Source organism: Stenella coeruleoalba (assembly GCF_951394435.1).
Source record: "Stenella coeruleoalba genome assembly, chromosome: 14".
In the NCBI taxonomy this organism is placed as follows: domain Eukaryota; kingdom Metazoa; phylum Chordata; class Mammalia; order Artiodactyla; family Delphinidae; genus Stenella; species Stenella coeruleoalba.
Window position 1 is genome coordinate 33,023,865 of NC_137160.1, and position 25,871 is coordinate 33,049,735.

The following is a 25,871-nucleotide window of genomic DNA, read 5'->3' on the forward strand; positions in this document are numbered from 1 at the left end:
CATGCTAAAAAATAATGAAGCCTTTCCTGAAAGTATCTCCATGTTCTATATTTCTTGTATTTTGATTACTACAAAGGGAGAGAATTATAATGATAGTTCTTCAAATTGGAAATAAACTATTTTTTTCACATCTCAATATGAAAAATAACAAAGTTACATACATAAGGCGTTTCTCTGGAGCCTATAATTTACTACTCTAAGACTTAAGCACATAAGTGTGCATGTGTGCTTTACTTTTAAGAAGGAGTAATGAAATAATTAACAGTAATAAAAGAACCAGTGGTAAAAGAATTTCTAGAGTTGCAGTTGGTAGAACCCTCTGAAGGTCTTACATACTAACCTACCCTTGGTTTCACAAATTAAATAATACATTGACCCTTCAAATATACAGAGAATTCAAGATAATTTCCAAGGTCCTCAAACTGAAACTAGATTTTGTCTTAGAAAGTGTAATTTTAAACATCAGCATTATTCATGTATCAAATCCCTTCTTTCTTTCTAAACAAATTCATAGCATAAAGCAAAACTGAGCATTAAGGACTTCAGTGGTAGCTTGTCTTTATGATTTGTCTTCATTTCCATTATACAAGTTATGATGGTATTCCTACAAGGATGCCAAACACTTCTACCAATTATTATCTCTCTCACAGAACTAAAAATCTTCGTCAATATTCTTTATATTCCTCAACTAAGGGACTCTTATCACAACTACATGGTCATACTATTTCAGAAATGAAAATAGTAGCTTCATACAAAAAGTCTGAGGATCACTGTAATATAAAAATATTATCAGCTTAGCTTTCTTCTGAATAACAAATTCCTTTTCACTTGAGGTAATCTCTAAATGAAAATGGATGAGGCAAAAAAAAGTGTTTACCACTATTACTCACAAAGCAGGGACTAAACATTTTGCTGGCTCTGGTGGAACATTAGATAAATACACTAACATGGAAACACTAAGAATTAGTTACAAGGGAACCAAAAGAACACCAGGCAATGTGACCTAAAGGAAAGAGTGCTAAACTAGGAGCCATTAGACCAGGGTTCTAACCCTAGCACTCCATTTTCGAATTCTGTCATTTTTGAACCCTCATGTACAAAAAGAAGTATTAAGTTCTATTTCTGCTAGCAAAATTCAAATAGAATAAAGGATGCAAAATATGATAGGTAGTATTATTCCATACAGTCTTTATAAAGAATTATATTCTCACTCATTTTGCCACATGTTCCAAACTAGTTTTTTAAATGAATAAAAATATAAAGGGTCATATCACATCAACTACCACACTGAAGTGGCAGAGCTAGGATTTAAACCCCAGGTCTATAAAGTTCATACTTCTTCTATCAGTCTTTGCTATCTCCTCTATTGATGCATTCATAGTAAAAGATTTAAGTCTAATTAACTTCTGTAATTTTTTAAACACACGTTTCATATTTATGATACAGTAGCTGATTCTCCACTAGTTTCCTTTGAGGAAAAAATTGACAATAGCATATTGAGTTTAGATGTGGCAGAATGTGTTGGGCATTTTTCTCTCCCTTACTAAATAATCAGACAAATCGAAAGTTTTCTGAAGGCATTTCACTAATTCCAGAATTCATGTTTGCTGCCAATAAATATTACTTCCTATATAGCATATTCTTACCTTCTGTATTTGAATAGTAAAAGATGACCATTCTCAACCTTACAAATAGCAACCAAAGAATGCATGGTCAAGGATGGTAGTACCATAAACTGGTAAAGCCATTTTGGAGTACAAGTTTAAATTACCTGAGATATATTCATATTTGTGCATCACTGTTTGCAATATGGAAAACTTAGACATAAAAGAATGTAAATGTCTATCAATAGTGGGAACTATTAAGCAAACTATGGCACACACACTAAGAAATACTATAATCAAAAAGAAAGAAAAATCCATATACCCCATTAGGAAACATCACTATGACACTGTTGAATGCAAAAGCAACTGCAGAATGAGAGGTACCACTTATGCTATGACTGTTTGTTTACAAGTTTGTCTCACACCAGACTCTTGAGATTGACAGCAGAATTTCTAGATTATTTCTCTGCTTGAATCAGTTTTATAATTTCTGTTGCACTAGAAAGTTACCACTCAAAATGTCCCCTAGCTACTTGTGCTATTTATCTGATTAAAACGCCACTCATTTTAATATTTTTCATGATTCTTGGAGACATCAAGAAGTCATTTTCTTGAGGACATTTGGATATTTTTTTTCTCTTAGTCTAACAGTCTCTCATGAGACTGTTGTCATGTGGTAGCTGGAGCTAGAATGTCCAAGATAGCTTCACTCACATTTCCAACGCCTTCATGGGCAAGGATGGGCACAGGTGGGAAACCAGAGTGGTGGGGCCTCTCTTTCTGAAGGCACTCTCAGTGCTGCTCCCTCTCCAGGTAGTCTTTCAACATAGTCACTCCAACTAGGTAGCTGGACTTCTTACGTGGTGGCTCATTATTCCCCAAAAGTGCAAAAAACAGAAGCTTTCAAGTTGTCTTAAAGTTTAGCCCTGGAACAGGCATAGCATCAGTTCAGCTGCATCATGTTAGTTAAAATGAGTCACAGAGCTACTGCAGATCCAACATGGAAGCGTGAGTATCAGGAGGCATATTTCATTGAGGGTCACCTTTGGAGACTAGCTAGCACAGCATTTACTGGACAATCTAAGCATACAGTAGATTGCTCAATTGCAGAAGAGCAAGGGGAGAGAATTTGAAGATGGCAAAGCTAGCTCCTGACTGGACTTTAGGTATCAGGTAAAGTCTAGAATTAGCTCTCACAATTCCTAAATGATTAGGCCTTGCCTTCCCCTCCAAAATAAGCTCTTACAACTCTCCAACTGATATATTACACTCCAGCCACCCATTTCAGTTCTTCAGACAGTAAGGCCTTTTACTTCTAAGACTCAATGCAGATTAAATAATTTAATATTAGATGAAATTTTTTACTAAAAATTTTAGAGAACTATAAAGCACTATGCAAACTGTAAGCAGCTGTTATTAGCCCATAATCTATGTCACTTCATCTCTATAGGTGCTGATGACTATGTAGACAGACTTGGGTGGTTTTCACCAGTCCAAAGCAGTTTCCACTTGTCTCCAGTTTGAGAATGTCTATGGATAATGAAGACCAACAAATGAACTTGAACAGTTTATATTTCATTTGGGGTCTGACCTAGATCTTCCAAATGAGAAAATCTGCATTCTGTTAAACAGCAGGGTAAAACTAGTACAATCTGTTTCAAATTGCTTGTGAAGAGATAATCCTCACTAGGGTGCCCATCCTAGAAAGCAGCTAGGTCAAGATATCAGTAAAAGAGTCATTCTCTCTTTTTAAGGAACATAAGTTTCTACAGAATTCACAAGAAATCGTATAGAGCTTGGAAGAGAAGCCCACTGTCACAGACATAATAGCATAATTATTGAGCTCTAACTTCTCCAAGAATTAAATAGCAAGGGGTTTTACAAGCTACTTAAATAAAAGAATCTGTGTAAGAACCAAATAAGAACATGCCCAGGAAACTGCTTGGAGTACTAATCATGTATATCAGATTTAATGGGAGGACAGATACGTGCTTGAGGAAGATGCCTCAGATTAGTAGGTGTTCAATACAAGTACCAAGGACAGAACTAAAAGTAGGCCAACTTGCTACACTGTATATAGACGAGGAACAGCAGAGAAAAGGAACGTCAAACTGGATAGCTATCCCTGGGAACAGATAGACTTCCATGATCACCACAAGTCACAGTTCTTTGCTCCTTATTTGTATCTGCCCTACTAGACCATAAGCTTCTTGAGTGCTAGAGCTATGAATGGTTGACAGAACCTAGCATTTATCCATTCAATGAATATTTATATTTATTGACAGGACTTCTAATGTGGAAGGGTGATAGAACAGAAAACAAATGCTTGTATATTCTGCAATTTTGTTTAAGAGCTTTGGGGAGTAAATGGGGAGCAAGGGGAAGGGAGCGACACTCAAAAGGAAGCTGGAGAAAAGAATGATTCATGCCCTTAGTCACTTTGCCCTAGTACTTATATACTTTCAACATAAATATATATTACTTAATTTGCTGTTGTAAGTTACAAACTTCCATCAGGTCCTCTGCTCTGGAGATAAGCACAGAATGTTGAACAAAAGAAGCAAGTTCCCTGCCTTCAAGAACTTAAGGTAGGGGTGAGCCATTTGTATGGTAATGCCTATATGCCCATATGGTAAATGCTTATATGTCTATATACAAATTGAAACAGTAATATGAAAGTCATGAACAGGGTGATGTGACAGAAAATAATGGGAGTTCCTGAGAAGGCCTCTCAGGCAGTAACATTAAAGCAGAGACTTGAAGGATAAGGAGTAAGTCAAACAAACAGGATGAAAATCTTCCATGCAGAGGAAATAGCTTATTTGTCAGCACATCAGGGAGTTTGATGTACCCAGGTATTAAAGAGAGACTAAGATGGTAGTCCTCGGTAAATATTTAAGTAAATCAAGTTCTCTGTGAGGTGGACAGTAGGAAGATCTACACATACATAAGATGCTTACTGGGAATCATCTTTCTTGAGGTTCATCATGATCTAGATTTTTCTTTATAGTAGATACCACACTTACAGCCTAAAGGAAGAACGGGAAGAGTGAAAAGAACTGAAAAATGTTTATCTATTTCAAATCTGCCTAGGAATTTGTAGGGAGGTAAATGGGGAGAGACAGACTCAAAAGGAAACTGGAGAGAAAATGGTTTCTGCTTTACAAATTTTTCCCTGGCCAGTTTCTTCCATATTCATATACCCACTTTATCTTTACAAAAGGCATCAATTAACATGTATTAATCAAAATACGAGACACATGGCCCAAGTTCACATATGCTATGAAAGGTGGGCTAGTTTTGTTGGTTTATCAAGACACGGTATGGTAATTCACAGAGTTTATTATCTACCTGTGAAAACAAGATGAAGAACAAGATGAACATAAGACAGAATATAACTGATAAAAGAATTCAAAGATGTACACCAAACTCTGATCCTGGTTTTAAGCACCCACATACACCTTATGACTATGTCTGATAATTTGGAAATACAGCATACAAGCACATATCAAGCGAGCCATATAAAAATAACTTAGAAGAACAATTCTCACTTTCTATTTTCAAGCTAGTAGAAAGTTTAAAGTGGATAAAGGCTTTACAACAGCACAGAATTGCAAATACTTTGAACAGCCAACCATAGAGGATTGCTGAAATGAATTATGGCATATCCATACTATGCAAAACCTGACAGTCGTTACAAATCATGTTATGTAAGCATCTTAAATGACCTGGAACAATTTTGAAACATTATTAAGCGTAAAAGCAGGATTCATTTAAACACACACACAATATGATCCCAAATTAAAAATAAATACACATACATTCCATACATTCCATACATACATACATACATTTATTTATTTATTTACCAAAAGCATATCAACTAAAATACTAATGATGACTATTGTGAGTAGAGGATTAGAGGTGATTTTTACAGTCTTTGAACTTTAACAATCTTCTTCTATTGTAGATGTATGTTAGCTTGTAATAACAAAAGATAAGTTATTTAAAAACTAAAGTTATTTTAAGAACAATTAACTGTGGAGAAAACCCTGTTGAGAAAACCATAAAAGATTAGCATTTATCAAGACGATGCTAAATAAAGTTACATTACTTCATAATAAACTCAAAGAATAAAGACCCATCTGATTAATTTAACTCAATCATATGAAATGAAAACCAGGTATCAACATAATTGTTCTCTCTCAAATTATTTCTTCCAAGGGCCTTTCAACTGGGTCCAACTAAAAATCCATATAAATTAAATGAAAAAAAAAACATATAAATTAAAAGCTGCCACTTTTCAATATGCAGTTAATAAAAACTCCTATATAAAAAAATGTACAGGCTTAAGGTTTCAAACTTTACTCACATCAAGAAACTGTAAGAGGGGAGTTACAAGATAAGTGGATTTTCCAAAATAAGTAGCTATGCAATAGGTGATGCTTTGGCCAGATACACTTATGCTTTCTTAGGAAATCTTAGGAGAAAAACATGACAAAGCTGTATTTTCTTTTTTCCTTTTTTCCCTCTGCCACTTGAAAAAATAAACAAAAAAAAAACCCAGTCTACTCTTGTCACCAGATGGAAAACTTTCAGATTCAGAGGGCCTATGTGAATGTTCAAAATCTCTCTTGACACATTTATAGGAATACTGGCCAATAAAAATGTTTGGTACTACCAGGTACAAGACTAATTTTTTTCCAGCATGATCATAGAGGGTTGTGTTTATTCAAATACCCCATATCTCCTTCCTCTAAATTCCCTCAAGTTAAAGGTTATAATATAACTCTTTCAACACTAACACTTCCCTAAGCCTAGACTAGAACTGAGCATAAGTACTCATTAAACAGAATACCATTACTGGTCAGTAATCTATTTGCAGGATGCACTGTGGCTCACTGAGACATTTGTATTATTAAACAGTATAATTCTTCAATAAACAATGAGTCCTATCCATGTCAAATCAAATACAAGCTATGCAGTAATTTATAATTCAAGACAAAATATAGTTGTATAGGGCTTCCCTGGTGGCAGAGTTGTTAAGAATCCACCTGCCAATGCAGGGAACACGGGTTCGAGCCCTGGTTCAGGAAGATCCCACATGCTGCGGAGCAACTAAGCCCGTGCACCACAACTACAGAGCCTGTGCTCTAGAGCCTGCGTGCCACAACTACTGAAGCCCACACACCTAGAGCTTGTGCTCCACAACAAGAGAAGCCATCACAATGAGAAGCTCGTGCACCTAGAGCTTGTGCTCCACAAGAGAAGCCACCGCAATGAGAAGCCTCTGCACCGCAACGAAGAGTAGCCCCTGCTTGCCATAACTAGAGAAAGCACTTGTGCAACACAGCCAAAAATAAATAAATAAAATAAAATAAAAATAATATACCCAGCAATCCCACTACTGGGCATATATCTAGAGAAAATCATAGCCAGGACATGGAAGCAAACTAAATGTCCATCGACAGATGAATGTATACAGAAGGTGTGACACATATATACAATGGAATATTACTCAGCCATAAAATGAAACAAAATTGAGCTATTTGTAGTGAGGTGGATGAACCTAGAGCCTGTCATACAGAGTGAAGTCAGAAAGAGAAAAACAAACACCATATGCTAACACATATACATGGAATCTAAAAAAAAAAAGATGGTTCTGAAGAACCTAGCGGTAGGACAGGAATAAAAATGCTGACGTAGAGAATGGACTTGAGGACACGGGGAGGGTGAAGGGTAAGCTGGGATGAAGTGAGAGAGTGGCATGGACATATATACACTACCAACTGTAAAACAGCTAGTGAGAAGCAGCCGCATAGCACAGGAAGATCAGCTCGGTGCTTTGTGACCACCTAGAGGGGTGGGATAGGGAGGATGGGAGGGAGACGCAAGAGGGAGGGGATATGGGGATATATGTATACGTATAGCTGGTTCACTTTCTTATACAGCAGAAACTAACACACCATTGTAAAGCAATTATACTCCAATAAAGATGTTAAAAAAAAGTATTCACTTAAACTGAGATTTTAAAAGGTGTTGTATTGGGGCTTCCCTGGTGGCACAGTGGTTGAGAGTCCACCTGCCAATGCAGGGGACACGGGTTCGTGCCCCGGTCCAGGAGTATCCCACATGCCGCAGAGCAGCTGGGCCCGTGAGCCATGGCCGCTGAGCCTGCGCGTCCGGAGCCTGTGCTCCGCAACGGGAGAGGCCACAACAGTGAGAGGCCCGCATACCGCAAACAAACAAAAACAAAAAAAAGGAGTTGTATCTGTATGTTAGAGTTTGCACCCACACCTATTATAATTAATTCTTACAAAGCTTCTACCTTCCTGATTAATGAAGTCTTAGACTCAAATCTTCAATTTTACTTTGAAATTTTACATGTGTACCTTATTCAGGAAGAGTGGTATTTGCCTCTTAATGAAACCATTCAGTTTAACTCCTCAGAGATTAATGTAGTCTTAAAAGCACGTTACTTTCTAGTTTTCTGGCAGAAACTATAGCTGTAAAGACAGCAACAGATTTACAGAACATGAATCGATATTCTTTTAGGGCTCAATCTTTCACTCGCAAAAACTAATTTAGTCTACTTGCTACCATCGATTTCAAGACAAATCTAAAAGTTTTGACAGTCTTAGACAACAGTAAGCAAATCAAAGTGACTGATAAAAAAGATTCTACCATGTATCATTAGGAATAAATTTATAAGAGATTCCCAAACTCTTCTTTTATGACACAAAAGAAAAGCAACACAGAATCAAATCCAATACATTATGTTTATAAAAGTTACACTTATTATTTATACAAAAACCTGTAGTTAAGATGCATTTTTTTTTTTTTTTTTTTTTGCGGTGTGTGGGCCTCTCACTGCTGTGGCCTCTCCCGTTGCGGAGCACAGGCTCCGGACGCGCAGGCTCAGTGGCCATGGCTCACGGGCCCAGCCGCTCCGCGGCATGTGGGATCTTCCCGGACCGGGGCACGAACCCACGTCCCCCGCATCGGCAGGCGGACTCCCAACCACTGCGACACCAGGGAAGCCCAAGATGCATTTTTGATGACATAGATGGTGCCACTAAATAAGTTTTACAGCCTTGAATAATTTCACTAAGAATTGTCTGACATTTAGAAGAAAAAAATCCCTGAAGATAACGAATATTCATATTTTTCCTCCGTCCCTTCCTCCCTCCCTTCCTTCCCACTAAAGGCACATTGAAGAAGTAGTTCTGTGTTAGACAACCTAATTGAGTTAGTTGACTTTCATCTTCTTCATCAAAGGGCTCTTCAGCGTAAGGGAATTAACCAAATAACTTGGCTAAGTAGTAACTGAATTCCAAGATTAGTGAAAAGAGGTAGTAAGATGGGACTTGTTGACTTATTGTTTTCCCAGTACTAGGTCTGAGTTTTAAAGTTATGTATATATATAATTAAATTTTTTATTTTTATTATAAAGCAAAAGTATGCAGAATAATATGAGATATCCATGTATTCACTGTCAAAACTGAACATGTATTGTTTGCCTTATTTGTTTCACACTTTTTAAAAAAGATGAAAAAAATCACAGATATTTGTAAAGACTTCCCTAATTCTTTCATTTCAATTTGCTTTTTTAAACTTAATGCTGTTTTTGATACTTATCCATGTTAATTTACACAGCTCAAATGCTTTCATTTAAACTGTTGTATAGTATCCCACTGTACGAGTAAATCAGTTTATTATTTATTCTCCCAACAAACTCAACTTTTTGTGTTATTATCAGGGCTGAAGTGAATATACGTGTATATATCTCCTTATGCCCATAAGTGAGTTTCTTTAGTGTAGAAATCTAGGTGTGAAATTGTTGGATTTCCAAGATAAAAATCTATACATTTTCTGTTTGGTTTATTTCTAAATTTCACGTAGTTTTTGTTGCTAGTGTAAATATCTTTTGAAGATTTTATTTTTAGATTGGTAAAACGGCAATAATAGGAATTTTGGAATAATAACCGATTTCTGTTATTAATCTTGTATCTAACAACATTATTATTTATAACAGTTTGTCTAATAGTTCTTCTGACTTTTCTATGTAATCATCATCTGTAAATAATTTTTATTTCTTACCTCTATATATACGGTTTTCTTGTACTGACTAGTACAAGAAACTCTAGTACAATGTCTAATCGGAACAGTAATAGAAGCATCCTTGTTTTGTTCCTGACTTTAATGAGAATGTTTCTTACATTTAACCATTTGGTAAGATGCTGGTTATCAGTTCTTGGTATATTTCTCATATCAGGTTAAGAAAGTCCTATTTTATTTTACCAAAACTTTATACGATGAATGTTTGTTGAAACTCACTAAAAAGTTGGTAAGATTGGGAATCCATTTGACCGTATGTTTTTTTCTCCTTAATTTAATATGCAGGAGATAGTTAACACAACAGGTTTGAAGCTACTATCTTCAGAAGGACCTGCTTGCAAGGATGACCCTCAGCAAATGTGTGAGAACTTGACTTCTGAAACATTCTCTAACGGGTATAGATGTTTCACTGTGGCTAGGCTGTTTGTACACTGTGATTTATGGTAAGCACCTGCTTTCTTTCTGGGAGGCCAGAATTTTGGTAGTTGAGGGCAGAGAATGCCTGTGTGACCAGACCCCCAGTAAAAAACCTAATTTCTGAGTCTCAAATGGGCTTTTCTAAAAGGCCTCATTTTTCTTCCTGAAGAAAGCAGCACACTCAGTGTCTCTTCCTGGGCTGGGAAGGGGAAGCATAGGAAGCCTGCGCATGGATTTCTCCAGACCCCACCTATATCTTTTTTCTTTTACTGAACCATCTAGTTGTATATTCTTACTGTGTTGCTTATAATCAATCTTAGCTGTACAACTGCCTCTAAGTCCTGTGCTTTCATCATCTCATCTTGGGGGACCCCTGAAACACTCAATACTGTGATAATAATGTACACTAATAGATATTCTGTATTAAACTGTTCTTACATTCTTGGAATACATCTTGTTTGGGCATGATATATTTTTTAACCACTTGATTCAGTTTGCTAATTTTATGCTGAAATTTTGCATCTGTATTTATAACTGAGAACTGTCTATAATTTTCCTTTCTTTCACTTTTCTTCTCTAGCTTTGGTATCATGGTCATATTGATCTCAGCAGGCTTTGTAGGTCCAGCTTATAAAACCACTTGAGTTTGAAGAAAGGAGAATAAAGGGGGAAGAATTACTCTAAACAATATTAAGTTTCACTATATAGCTATAGTAGTAAATAATATCTTGTTCGTTTTTGTTCTGATTCTTTATGTTTTATATTACTGTTTTATTTTTAAATAGTTTTTTTTTTAATTTTCAGTATTCCATTATCTGAATTTCTGGTGCATATATTCCAGTTGTTTGTTATGATTACTGATTTTGGCTTCCATTGGTTTAAAATTTTAGATTGCAAACTCATCTTTTGTAGGGCTTACCTTCCTAAGTGGTTATACCTATTTTACTGCTACTTCATCTTATTAGCTGTTTGTTGGGGGAGGAATTTCAGTTTATCTTAGTCTTCCACATTACTGAAACCAGAAACCAAACCAAACATTATTTGCTTATCTGCTATTGATGTTAGAGGAACCTAGAGAAAGAAAGAGATGTAAGGTTGGCAAATGTTTTGAGTTTTATAAATGTGATTTATAAGCTAGATATCATTTTTGTTTATAAATCCAAGAATAGATTATCAAAGTGATGACTTACGTGGACTTTTAAAACAGTACCCACATGATATTTGTAGTTAGATTTTAGAGAAATGAGGAACATGGAATTTTCAGGGAGGTGTTTTGGTAATTAAAAGCATAACCTTTTAATTTATGCTTTTAAAATTAATGGAACAAAATTTATGGAAGATTTAAATAGTAATGAGGTACATTATAACTGGGTAGAAAGACTGGCAGTCAAAAACCCTGATTTATAGCTCTCACAGTGGCTCATTGAATAACCAGCTATTTCTGTATTTGTGGACATTTTTCATTGATAGAATGTGGTCAGCTGGACTCTACTCTCTCTGTTAATTACAGGAATCATAACAGTGTCATCATCATGATGATTTTTTTTCAGCTATTCTGAAAAGGAAACAACCTCAGAGACCATTTTCTTTATAGTATAGCAAGTTGATTAAGTATACTTTTCTTGGTTTCTGAATACATTTCTACCCTGACGTAGCTTTGTGAAATAATTTTCATGAATAAACTGACATTCTGGGTAAAATCAGTTTAAGAAAATAAATTATTAATAGGACCTATTAATGATCTGTCTCCCTTATTATAATTATGTAATTTACTATTTTCAGAATATAACATGAAGTTCCTAGAGATACCTTCAATTAATTTTATGTTAGGGCTTTCCGGGGAAAGTTGGTATTCTCTGTAATGTCTCTTTACATTAAAAAAAAGTGTCCTTTCAACCACATGTAAATCAATGAAGTTAGTATACTCCTTCACACCAAACACAAAAATAAACTCGAAATGGCTTAAAGACTTAAATATAAGACATGACACTATAAAATTCCTAGAAGAGAACATAGGCAAAACATTCTCTGACATTAAGTCGTAGCAATACTTTCTTAGATCAGTCTCCCAAAGCAAAAGAAATAAAAGCAAAAGTAAACAAATGGGACCTAATCAAACTTGTAAGCTTTTGCACAGCAAATAAAACTATACGCAAAATGAAAAGACAACCTACGGAGTGGGAGAAAATATCTGCAAGCAATGTGACTAACAAGGGCTTAATTTACAAAATATACAAACAGTTCATATAGCTCAATATCAAAAACAAAACAAAACAAAAGAAAACCCACACCCAATCAAAAAGTGGGCAGAAGACCTAAACATACATTTCTCTAAAGAAGACATACAGATGGCCAACAGGCACATGAAAAGATGCTCACCACTGATAATTATTAGAGAAATGCAAATCAAAACTACAATGATACCTCACCTCACACCAGTCAGAATGGCCATCATCAAAATGTCTGCAAATAATAGATGCTGGAGAGGGTGTGGAGAAAAGGGAATCCTCCCACTCTGTCGGTGAACATGTAAATTGGTGTGGCCACTATGGAGAACAGTACATAGGTTTCTTAAAACACTAAAAACAGAGTTACCACGTAATCCAGAAATCCCACTCCTGGGCATATATATGGAAAAGATAAAAACTAGTTCAAAAAGATACATGCGCCCCAAGATTCACAGCAGCACTACTTACAACAGCCAATATATGGAAGCAACCTAAGTGTCTATAGACAGATGAACTGATAAAGAAGATGTGGCATGCATATATATTTTCTATTATATATATTATATAATATATGTTATATTCCACTACTCAGCCATAAAAAAGAATACAATTTTGCCATTTGCAGCAACATTGAATAGACCTAGAGATTAGCCATACTAGGGAAGTAAGTCAGACAGAGAAAGAAAAGAAAAAGACAAATATCATGATATCACTTACATATGGACCCAAAAAATGGATATAAATGAACATATTTACAAAACAGAGACAGACTCACAGACATAGAAAACAAACTTATGGTTACCAAAGGAGAAATTAGGGAGGGAATAAATTAGGAGTTTCGGATTAACAGATACACACAACTATATATAAAATAGATAAACAACAAGGACCTACCATATAGCACAGAGAACTCTATAATATCTTGTAATAACCTATAATGGAAAAGAATCTGAAAAGTTTATGTGTCTGTATATGTATATGTACACACATATATCACTGAATCACTTTGCTGTATACCTGAAACTAATACAACACTGCAAATGAACGATTCTTCAATTAAAAAAAAAAAAGTTTGTAACAACCAGACACACCCTTTTAGTATAAAAGAAGCCTAAATTCTACCTCGGGCAAAATGGTTCTTTGGGACACTAGTCCACCATCTTCTCAGTCTGTTGGCTTTCAAAGTAAAATCACTTTTCCTTGCCCCAACACCTAGTCTCTCCATTAATTGGCCTGTTATGTGGCAAGCACTAGGTGTTTGCACTAGGTAACAGTAACAACAACTGAAGCCTAAGTACTATTTGTAACACGAGTTCATTTATAGCACAAATATTTAATGGGTGCTCATTCACCACAGGCAAGTCACTGTTTATTGAGTCACTAGGCACCATCTTTTATGCTATACCTAAGGACCTGCAGGAATATATATTGTTTCATTTCATACTCCCTCTGCCTTTTCTCCTATTTTTCCACTTTAATCTTCTTGATAAGAACGACACATTCTCTATGCAAACTAATTCTTCACAATCCTTAAACCTAAAACACTTCACTGATACTTTTCTTTGGAAAGATGTTTACATAAAGGATTTAAAGACCTGATTTTAGATCCTGGTTCTATAACTTACTGTTTATTTGAAAAGTTAACATAAATCACTTAACTTCTCTAAGCTTCCATCTTTTCAGGAGTTTAAAAACAATGTATATTTCATGAGTTACAAAATACTGTATAGAGGAGCTTCAAGATGGCAGAAGAGTAAGAAGTGGAGATCACCTTCCTCCCCACAGATACACCAGAAATACATCTACACATGGAACAACTCCTACAGAACACCTACTGAACACTGGCAGAACAACTCAGACCTCCCAAAAGGCAAGAAACTCCCCACGTACCTGGGTAGGGTAAAAGAAAAAAGAAAAAACAGAGACAAAAGAACAGGGATGGGACCTGCACCAGTGGGAGGGAGCTGTGAAGGAGGAAAGGTTTCCACACACTAGGAAGCTCCTTTGTGGGCAGAGACTGCGGGTGGCGGAAGAAGGGAAGCTTCGGAGCCATGGAGGAGAGAGCAGCAACAGGGGTGCAGAGGGCAAAGCAGAAAGATTCCCGCACAGACGATCGATGCTGACCAGCACTCACCAGATCGAGAGGCTTGTCTACTCACCCTGGGACGAGTGGGGACTGGGAGACGAGGCTCCAGCTTCGGGGAGCAGATCTCTGGGAGAGGACTGGGGTTGGCTGCGTGAACATAGCCTGAAGGGGGCAAGTGCGCCACAGCTAGCTGGCAGGGAATCCGGGAAAAGGTCTGGAACTGTCTAAGAGGCAAGAGGTTTTTTCTTGCCTCTTTGTTTCGCGGTGCACGAGGAGCAGTGATTAAGAGCGCCACCTAAACGAGCTCCAGAGACAGATGCGAGCTGCAGCTATCAGCACAGACCCCAGGGACCGGCATGAGACGCTAAGGCTGTTGCTGCAGCCACCAAGAAGTCTGTGTGCAAGCACAGGTCACTATCCACACCTCCCCTCCTGGGAGCCTGTGCAGCCCGCCACTGCCAGGGTCCCATGATCCAGGGACAACTTCCCTGGGAGAACACACGGTGCGCTTCAGGCTGCTGTCATGCCGGCCTCTGCCGCCACAGGCTCGCCCCAAATTCCGTGCCCCTCCCTCCCCCTGGCTTCAATGAGCCAGAGGCCCCTAATCAGCTGCTACTTTAACCACATCCTGTCTGAGCTGGAACAGAGGCCCTCAGGACACTACATGCAGAGGCGGATCCAAATCCAAAGCTGAACCCCAGGACCTGTGTGAACAAAGAAAGGGAAACCTCTCCCAGCAGCCTCAGGAGCAGCAGATTAAATCTCCACAATCAGCTTGATGTACCCTGCATCTCTGGAATACCTGAATAGATAACGAATCATCCCAAAATTGAAGTGGTGGACTTTGAGAGCAACAAGGTATATATATATTTTTTCCTTTTTCTCTTTTTGTGAGTGTGTATGTATATGCTTCTGGGTGTGATGTTGCCTGTATACTTTTGCTTTTACCATTGTCCTAGGGTTCTGTCTTTCCGTTTTTTCTTTTAGTATAGTTTTTAGCGCTTGTTATCATTGGTGGATTTGTCTTCTGGTTTGGTTGCTCTCTTCGTTCTTTCATTCTTTTTTTAATTAATTTATAAATTTTTTTAATAATTATTTTTTATTTTAATAATTTATTTTCTTTCTTTCTTTCTTTCTTTCCCTCCCTCCCTCCCTCCCTCCCTCCCTTTCTTTCTTTCTTTCTTTCTTTCTTTCTCCCTTTTATTCTGAGCTGTGAGGATGACAGGGTCTTGGTGCTCCGGCCAGGCACCAGGCCTGTGCCTCTGAGGTGGGAGAGGCAAGTTCAGGACGCTGGTCACCAGAGGCCTCCCAGCTCCACGTAACATCAAACAGCGAAAATCTCGCAGAGATCTCCATCTCAATGCCAAGACCCAGCTCCACTCGACCAGCAAGCTCCAGTGCTGGAAACCCTATGCCAAACAACTAGCAAGACAGGAACACAACCCCACCCATTAGCAGAGAGGCTGCCTAAAATCATAATAAGTTCACAGGTACCCCGAAAAACACCACCAGACACGGACCTGCCCACCAGAAAGACAAGATCCAGCCTCATTCACCAGAACACAGGCACTAGTCCCCTCCACCAGGAAGCCTACACAACCCACTGAAACAGCCTTAGCAACTGGGGGCAGACACCAAAAACAAAGGGAACTAACAACCTGCAGCCTGCAAAAAGGAAACCCCAAACACAGTAAGTTAAGCAATATGAGAAGACACAGAAACACACAGCAGATAAAGGAGCAAGGTAAAAACCCACCAGACCAAACAAATGAGGAGGAAATAGCCAGTCTACTTGAAAAAGAATTCAGAATAATGATAGTAACGATGATCCAAAATCTTGAAAATAGAATGGAGAAAATACAAGAAACGTTTAACAAGGACCTAGGAAAACTAAAGAGGAAACAAACAATGATGAACCACATAATAAATGAAATTTAAAATTCTCTAGAAGGAGTCGATAGCAGAATAACTGAGGCAAAAGAACAGATAAGTGACCTGGAAGATAGAATAGTGGAAATAACCACTGCAGAGCAGAATAAAGAAAAAAGAATGAAAAGAATTGAGGACAGTCTCAGAGACCTCTGGGACAACATTAAAAGCACCAACATTAGAATTATAGGGTGCCAAGAAGAAGAAGAGACAAAGAAAGGGACTGAGAAATTATTTGAAGAGATTATAGTGGAAAATTTCCCTAATATGGGAAAGGAAATAGTTAATCAAGTCCAGGAAGCGCACAGAGTCCCACACAGGATAAATCCAAGGAGAAACATGGCAAGATATATATTAATCAAACAATCAAAAATTAAAAACAAAGAAAAAATATTAAAAGCAGCAAGGGAAAAACAACAAATAACATACAAGGGATTCCCCATAAGGTTAACAGCGATCTTTCAGCAGAAACTCTGCAAGACAGAAGGCGGTGGCAGGACATAGTTAAGATGATGAAAGGGAAAAGCCTACAACCAAGATTACTCTACCCAGCAAGGATCTCATTCAGATTTGATGGAGAAATTAAAAACTTTACAGACAAGCAAAAGTTGAGAGAGTTCAGAACCACCAAACCAGCTTTACAACAAATGCTAAAGGAACTTCTCTAGGCAGGAAACACAAGAGAAGGAAAAGACCTACAACAACAAACCCAAAACAATTGAGAAAATGATAATAGGAACATACATATCGATAATTAGCTAAATGTAAACAAATTAAATGCTCCAACCAAAAGATATAGACTGGCTGAATGGATACAAAAACGAGTGCTGTATATATGCTGTCTACAAGAGACGCACTTCAGACCTAGGGACACATACAGACTGAAAGTGAGGGGATGGAAAAGATGTTCCATGCAAATGGAAATCAAAAGAAAGCTGGAGTAGCAATTCTCATATCAGACAAAATAGACTTTAAAACAAAGACTATTAAAAGAGACAAAGAAGGACACTACATAATGATCAGGGATACATCCAAGAAGATATAACAATGATAAATATCTGCGCACCCAACATAGGAGCACCTCAATACATAAGGCAAATGCTAACAGCCATAAAAGGGGAAATTGAGAGTAACACAATCACAGTAGGGGATGTTAACACCCCACTTTCACCAATGGACAGATCATCCAAAATGAATATAAATAAGGAAATACAAGCTTTAAATGATACATTGAACAAGATGGTCTTCACTGACATTTATAGGACAGTCTATCCAAAAACAACAGAATACACTCTCTTCTCAAGTGCTCATGGAACATTCTTCAGGATAGATCATATTTTGGTCACAAATCAAGCCTTGGTAAATTTAAGAAAATTGAAATCATATCAAGTGTCTTTTCCAAACACAACACTATGAGACTAGATATCAACTACAGGGAAAAATCTGTAAAAAATACAAGCACATGGACGTTAAACAATACACTACGTAATAACCAAAAGAACACTGAAGAAATCAAAGAGGAAATCAAAAAATACCTAGAAACAAATGACAATGAAAACACGACAACCCAAAACCTATGGAATGCAGCAAAAGCAGTTCTAAGAGGGAATTTTATAGCAATACAATCCTACCTTAAGAAACAAGAAACATCTCAAATAAACAACCTAATCTTACACATAAAGCAATTAGAGAAAGAAGAACAAAAAAACCCCAAAGTTAGCAGAAGGAAAGAAATCATAAAAATCAGATCAGAAATAAGTGAAAAAGAAACAATAGCAAAGATCAGTAAAACTAAAAGCTGGTTCTTTGAGAAGATAAACAAAATTGATAAACCAAGAGCCAGACACATCAAGAAAAAAAGGGAGATGACCACAACAAAGAATTAGAAATGAAAAAGGAAAAGTAACAACTGACACTGCAGAAATACAAAGGATCATGACAGATTACTACAAGGAACTATATGCCAATAAAATGGACAACCTGGAAGAAATGGACAAATTCTTAGAAAAGCACAACCTTCCGAGACTGAACCAGGAAGAAAGAGAAAATATAAACAGACCAATAACAGGCACTGAAATTGAAACTGTGATTAAAAATCTTCCAACAAAAAAAGGCCCAGGACCAGATGGCTTCACAGGCAAATTCTATTAAACATTTAGAGAAGAGCTAACACTTATCCTTCTCAAACCCTTCCAAAATATAGCAGAGGGAGGAAAACTCCCAAACTCATTCCATGAGGTGACCATCATCCTGATACCAAAACCAGACAAAGATGTCACAAAGAAAGAAAACTACAGGCCATGATCACTGATAAACACAGATGCAAAAATCCTCAACAAAATAGTAGCAAACAGAATCCAATAGCATGTTAAAAGGATCATACACCATGATCAAGTAGGGTTTATCCCAGGAACGCAAGCATTCTTCAATATACACAAATCAATCAATGTGATACACCATATTAACAAATTGAATAATAAAAACCATACGATCATCTTAATAGATGAAGAAAAAGGTTTTGACAAAATTCAACACTCACTTATGATAAAAACTCTCCAAAAAGTAGACATAGAGAGAACTTACCTCAACATAATAAAGGCCATATATAACAAACCCATAGCCAACACTGTCCTCAATGGTGAAAAACTGAAACCATCTGCACCAAGATCACAAAGAAGACACGGTAGCCCACTCTCACCACTATTATTCAACATAGTTTTGGAAGTCCTAGCTATGGCAATCAGAGAAGAAAAAGAAATGAAACGAATCCAAATCGGAAAAGAAGAAGTAAAGCTGTCACTGTTTGCAGATGACATGATACTAAACACAGAGAATCCTAAAGAGGGTACAAGAAAACTACTAGAGCTAATCAAAGAATTTGGTAAAGTAGTAGAATACAAAATTAATGCAAAGAATTCTCTTGCTTCCCTATACACTAATGATGAAAAATCTGCAAGTGAAATTAAGGAAACACTCTCATTTACAACTGCAACAAAAAGAATAAAATACCTAGGAATAAACCTACCTAAGGAGACAAAAGACCTGTATGCAGAAAACTATAAGACACTGATGCAAGAAATTAAAGATGATACAAACAGATGGAGAGATATACCATGTTCTCGGATTGGAAGAATCAACAGTGTGAAAATGACTCTACTACCCAAAGCAATCTACAGATTCGATGCAATCCCTATCAAACTACCATCGGCTTTTTTCACAGAACTAGAACAAAAAATTTCCCAATTTGTATGGAAACACAAAAGACCCCGAATAATCAAAGCAATCTTGAGAAAGAAAAACGGAGCTGGAGGAATCAGGCTCCCTGACTTCAGACTACACTACAAAGCTAGAGTAATCAAGACAGTATGGTACTGGCACAAACAGACATGTAGATAAATAGAACAGGATAGAAAGCCCAGAGATAAACCCACACACATATGGTCATCTTATTTTCGATAAAGGAGGCAAAAATATACAATGGAGAAAACACAGCCTCTTCAGTAAGTGGTGCTGGGAAAACTGGACAGGTACATGTAAAAGAATGAAATTAGAACACTCCCTAACACCATACACAAAAATAGACTCAAAATGGATTAAAGACCTAAATGTAAGGCCAGACACTTTAAAACTCTTAGAGGAAAACATAGGCAGAACACTCTATGACATAAATCAAAACAAAATCCTTTTTGACCCACCTCCTAAAGAAATGGAAATAAAAACAAAAATAAACAAATGTAACCTAATGAAACTTCAAAGCTTTTGCACACCAAAAGAAACCATAAACAAGCCAAAAAGACAACCCTCTGAATGGGAGAAAATATATGCGAATGAAGCAACTGACAAAGGATTAATCTTCAAAATTTACAAGTGGGTCATGCAGCTCAATATCAAAAAAACAAACATCCCAATCCAAAAATGGGCAGAAGACCTAAATAGATATTTCTCCAAAGAAGATATACAGATTGCCAACAAACACATGAAAGAATGCTCAACACCATTAATCATTAGAGAAATGCAAATCAAAACTACAATGAGATATCACCTCACACAGGTCAGAATGGCCATCATCAAAAAATCTACAAACTGTAAATGCTGGAGAGGGTGTGGAGAAAAGGGAACCCTCTTGCACTGTTGGTGGGAGTGTAGATTGATACAGCCACTAGGGAGAACAGTATGAGGTTCCTTAAAAAACTAAAAATATGGGCTTCCCTAGTGACGCAGTGGTTGAGAATCTGCCTGCCAATGCAGGGGACGTGGGTTAGAGCCCTCGTCTGGGAAGATGCCATATGCTGCGGAGCAACTAGGCCCGTGAGCCACAACTACTGAGCCTGCGCGTCTGGAGCCTGTGCTCCGCAACAAGAGAGGCTGTGAGTGAGAGGCCCACACACCACAATGAAGAGTGGCCCCCACTTGCCGCAACTAGAGAAAGCCCTCACACAGAAACGAAGACCCAACACAGCCAAAAATAAATAAATTAATTAATTAATTAAAAAGCAAGTTTAAAAAAAACTAAAAATAGAGCTGCCATTTGACCCAGCAATCCCACTACTGGGCATATACCCTGAGAAAACCATAATTCAAAAAGAGTCATGCACCACAGTGTTCACTGCAGCTCTTTTTACAATAGCCAGGACATGGAAGCAACCTAAGTGTCCATCGATAGATGAATGGATAAAGAAGATGTGGCACATATATACAATGGAATATTACTCAGCCATAAAATGAAACGAAGTTTGAGTTATTTGTAGTGAGGTGGATGGACCTAGAGTCTGTCATACAGAGTGAAGTAATTCAGAAAGAGAAAAACAAATACCATATGCTAACACATATATATGGAATCTAAAAGAAGAAAAAATCATCATGAAGAACCTAGGGGCAGGACAGGAATAAAGACGCAGACCTACTAGAGAATGTACTTGAGGACACGGGGAGGCAGAAGGGTAAGCTGGGACAAAGTGAGAGAGTGGCACGCACGCACGTACGTATATACACTACCAAATGTAAAACAGATAGCTAGTGGGAAGCAGCCACATAGCACAGGGAGATCAGCTCGGTGTTTTGTGACCACCTAGAGGGGTGGGATAGGGAGGGAGGAAGGGAGGGAGATGCAAGAGAGAAGAGTTATGGGGATATATGTATATGTATATATATAGCTGATTCACTTTGTTATACAGCAGAAACTAACACACCATTGTAAAGCAATTATACTCCAATAAAGATGTTAAATAAATAAATACATAAATAAAAGGGAGACAAAAAACATACTGTATTACAAGTCTAATCATTAAACTTGTTAGAATTAAATGAAAGCAAATAAGATCAAGTAACAACAGCTAACATTTATTAGTGCTCAGTACTGTCCCACAGTATGTTAAAAACTAAATATTTTATCTCATTTATATTTATTCTTCACAGTAACTCAGAAAAGTAGATATAACCCTTATTCCTCTTTAAAGATGAGGAATTCACGGCTTAGTAAATGTTAAGTAGCTAATCTGAGATCACATGTAAACAAGAGAACACAACTGGAATCTGAATGAAAAATGGTCTCCAAAGCCATGATTTTAATCACAGCTCCATTTTTAGTTCTTGATCCATGTAAAGGGTTTTAGCGCTATTAAAGCACTTTATGCATGTAAGGAGATTATTATAGTTATTATTATTATTCCTCATAATGGCACTAGTAATAATGACAGCTTCAACCTAGTAACATAATTCTTAAATCTCCAGCATTTAGAAGTGTGTCTTCAACATAGCAAGTGATGATGGTGGATATAGAGGACTTTTCCACATACTTAAAATAAAAATCTCAGTGAGCTCCTCTAAATTAATACCTCAAAACAAGTACCCATTCAATGCATTGCATTCAATGTAAAATATTGTCTTTCAAGGGCAAATATTTTGGCAGGTCAAACAGTACAATAAAATAATTTAAAATAAATAGCCTCAATCCCATTTCACAGAAGTATGTAACCAGAAAACTTCTTGTTATATTAATCTCAATTGTAAAGGATTATTTTGTGATCATGATTATTTGTCAATGTTTATTCAAAACATACAGTGTAGCCAGCATATTCACGTAATCCTGCAACTAGAAAGACAATGTCATGAGAGAAAGAGGAAGAGTCCTTTTAAGATTTCCCCATACTGAGAGAAATATCTCACAAAACTTTGTAGCTCCTTCAGGCTCCTTCATGGCTCACTAAGAAATTAATAACTCCTGAAGACTAATTTAATTTCCAAACTGCCTTAAAAAATGGTGTCCTGGATAGCAGACACAAGTATTATGGCTACCAGAAAGGTGATATGGTTACTCACCCAATACAAATTAGTAAATTGGTACTCTAGACCAGGGCTGCTCAATAGAACAGCAATAATGGGAATACTCCACACCTGCACTGTCTACTAGGTAGCTGCTAGCCACATGTGGCTATTCAGCACTTGAAATGTGATTATGGTAACACAGCAAGTGAATTTTAAATTAAATTTAATTTTGATTAACTTAAATTGCCACATGTGAATTGTGGCTATTATCTTAGACAGTACAGCTCTAGATTAAAAATAAGCCCTTGAATTGATTGGCATGAACCTATTCTCAAGATACTAATTTTTCCTGGATGAACTAAAAAAAATCCAGTTCCTATTGTTATAAACCTGAGTCTGGACCCTGGACCCAGAATGACCCCATGTAGGCACTCTGAGGGTCAGCCTGAAACATCACCACATCTTACCACAACTTCCCTGTAGCAATGCTCACCTATATACTCTACCTAACATTCTCCACCCCATCTGCGTCACACAGACCACAACGCATTTTTCAAATAGTCATTGCTTTCTCTTTGCCTCCTCTTAATCAAACTGACAGAAACTAAAGCACAGTCCAAAGACATCAAGCAGAGCTGCTAAAATGAAGAGAAGAGAGTGGAGAAGCATGCTTTTGCACTAACCTTTCATGTCTAAAGACATGGATTCAAATATAAATCAAACACTAAAGCTTGGTAGTCACATCCAAAACCCCAGGTGGATATGTATCCTAGTCATAAAACTCTTACAATACGACAAGCTGAAAAATGGAGCAGATGGGAACAATGGGCAAATTTGCTCAATTAAGGCCCACAATCATTAAAAGGCCAGTCATGGACAATCAAAGAGTAATAAATGCCCAAGAGGTATGGGCTTTGATTATTTTCACAAATCAATTCAAACAGAAAGTTACTATGTTAGTAAAAAATTAATTAGGGAAATTTAGAGATGGGAAAGAGAAGATAACGAGGAAGATGGGGGAAAGAGTATATTTCAATATATTAATTTTCTTCCTGTTCTCTACTAAGTCTAAGAAATGCAAGTCATAAAAAATAAGAACTAAACGAAAGACTATTCAGTTTTTTTAAAATTTATTTACTTATTTTATTTTATTTTTGGCTGTGTTGGGTCTTCATTGCTTCCGCGGGCTTTCTCTAGTTGTGGCGAGCGAGGGCTACTCTTCGTTGCAGTGAGCGGGCTTCTTATTGCGGTGCCTTCTCTTGCTGCGGAGCACAGGCTCTAGACACGCAGGCTTCAGTAGTTGTGGCTTGTGGACTCCAGAGCACAGGCTCGGTAGTTGTGGCGCATGGGCTTAGTTGCTCCACAGCATGTAGGATCTTCCAGGACCAGGGCTTGAACCCATGTTCCCTGCATTAGCAGGTGGATTCTTAACCACTGCACCACCAGGGAAGTCCCAAGACTATTCAGTTTTGTTTCCTTTTCTCACACCCAATTTTTCCTCAAAGGAAAACTAGGCATGTCCACAAAATAAAATCATTAGAGGTTAATTCCACTAAAACTATTCTGAAAGGATTTGACTTTTTAAAAAATGTTAAACCTAGAAATCAGTCTTTTAAAATTCCATTATTCATACTGCACTTATAATTTAACTTTCAGTTCTATCAATAAGTCAGAGTAAGAATATTCAGTACAGCTTGAGTTTGAGGTTCTTTGCTTAATAATTATCTAACATTGTCTCTTTATAGGCCATTTAAATAGCTCATCTTCATTTCACAGCCCTCTTGTCCTATTATCCCCAGGCAGCCAGGACTAAAGCAGTTCTTTAACTGAATAAACTCCCTTAAATTGCAGTTTGAAAATCATCACTATGCTATTTATTTTGGCTCATGGGTACAATGCATGGTAACTATGCTCTGCTATTATTAAGATTAATATACACGTTTTTACTCTTAAGCCACCTTTCTCAACAATTAGAAACAGAGTAAATTCACTGGAAAAATCAAAGTACAACAAGAAAGAAACCATTCAGTTTTAACCACTTAAACCTCATCTATTTGAATACTCATTTCTTTTCTTAAAATGACAGTGTGAGAAAATGAAATATCTGTTCCTTTTATATGAAAATGGAAACAATAGCATAGACATTTTTTTCCAGGTTTTTAAAGAACCAAAAACAATTTCAAAATATTGTAATACGGTACCAAAGACAATTTCGAAATGTTTTGAGGAAGAGAATGACAATCTAACTCAACAAACTTTTTAATGTGGAACCAGAAAAATGAGAGGAGGAGAAAAGGAGGGAGAGAGCTACTGTGGCATAATTTTAAGGAACAAACAAATACCAAAGTATCATTTTAAATTCAGAGTATACCAAGTATCAAAGTATACTCTCTCTGGTAAGTTTATAAGTTAAGACCACAACAAATATCAAAGTATACTTTTTCTGGTATAAGGCAAGGGAAATACTAAGGAAGCCAGTCTGAAAAATTTAAGAAGCAGTCACTAACCAAAAAAGAAAAACAACAAAAACAAAATCTAAGCGCACAGCCAGATCATTCACATTAGGCAGGTCCTGAACGATGCTTTACTCTAGGCTTATGTATTACAGATGAAAAGGAACGTCATGAACGATTCCATAATTGCCAACTGATGACTGCATGTTGTTTCTCTATTAAGGTGGTAACTATAAAATCCAGGTAAATAAAAAATCCCAATTATTTACTATTGCAGTACTTTTAGAATCATAGAATGTGAATAGCTACATGGGACCTCAAATATCATCCATTCTAAACTTCTGATTTTACAGGCTTAGAAATTATTTTCCCAGAGCTGGTAGGATGGCCAAATCTCTGCCTCATACTACAGTGCTCTTCCCACTGAAAAGTGCTTCCAAATGCCCAAGCTTCCAATTTCATCAAACCAAAGCATCATTTATAAAACACATTCAACTTCAACAGCAGCAGGGATATAACAGTTCTGAAACTTCAAACAGCATGACCAACTGCTGTACAGAAAAGAATAAAACATATTAGCCCAAGTGCCAAAAAATTAAAAAACGCTTCCTTCAAAGGGAGAGCAGTTCCTTCAAAAATGCTACAAACATGATGCCTTTTTCCCCTTAAGAAGAGTAATTATTGGTTTTAATGGTTTCCATTTAGTCTCTGGGGAACATGAGTTAAACACTAATGCAAGCTGTCACAGCACAGCAACCTCCAAAGGCTCCAC

General features: G+C 37.0%; 1 protein-coding gene across 3 annotated transcripts in view; it reads right to left on the reverse strand.

The window, feature by feature from the left end:
- The window catches only part of PIK3C3 (phosphatidylinositol 3-kinase catalytic subunit type 3), a 156,757-nt gene that overhangs the window by 107,378 nt on the left and 23,508 nt on the right, over positions 1-25,871 (reverse strand). The gene's annotated exons all lie outside the window — the stretch shown is intronic.